Source organism: Bison bison, unplaced genomic scaffold, assembly GCF_000754665.1.
Source record: "Bison bison bison isolate TAMUID 2011002044 unplaced genomic scaffold, Bison_UMD1.0 scf7180017851713, whole genome shotgun sequence".
Classification (NCBI taxonomy): domain Eukaryota; kingdom Metazoa; phylum Chordata; class Mammalia; order Artiodactyla; family Bovidae; genus Bison; species Bison bison.
This window is the reverse complement of record NW_011482286.1, coordinates 10267-10811: the sequence shown is the minus strand read 5'-3', so window position 1 is coordinate 10811 and position 545 is coordinate 10267.

Genomic DNA, 545 nt, shown 5'->3' with positions numbered 1-545 from the left:
AGGAGGGTACAGTACCCACAAGCAGAGGCATACCAGCCAAGAGTCATGACATTACCCCAGCTGGAGAGGGCCACCCACCTCACAGCTGTCCGGACTTATTCCTGCACACACTTGAAACCTCCTCAGCCCTCTCCAAAACATCTGCTGGGGCTCTGGCCCTGTTAGTGCAGGGGAGAGGGTGGGAACCAGCTCACATACTCAGCATCTTATTGAATATTCTCCACAGCCCTAGAAGTCAAGTTTTATCCCTAATTCACAGATGCCAAGAGTCTCCCTTACAAAAATGGATCTGTAATAACTGCCAAGTTGATTCTTGCACCTTTGAGTCCCAGAGGTAATGTGACACTTACTCAGTTCACATCCTGGCAACACAAATTTTATGTTGCTCCACTGCCTTCAGAAGGCACTTCACTGAATAGTACTTGATTGCTTGATATTGCTTTCCTATTTTTTATCTTTCAATATTGCTATGATAAAAAGTAATCTGTGTTTTTTTTTAAGAGAATATAAACAGATGAACAAAAAACAGAAAAAAAATCACCCAC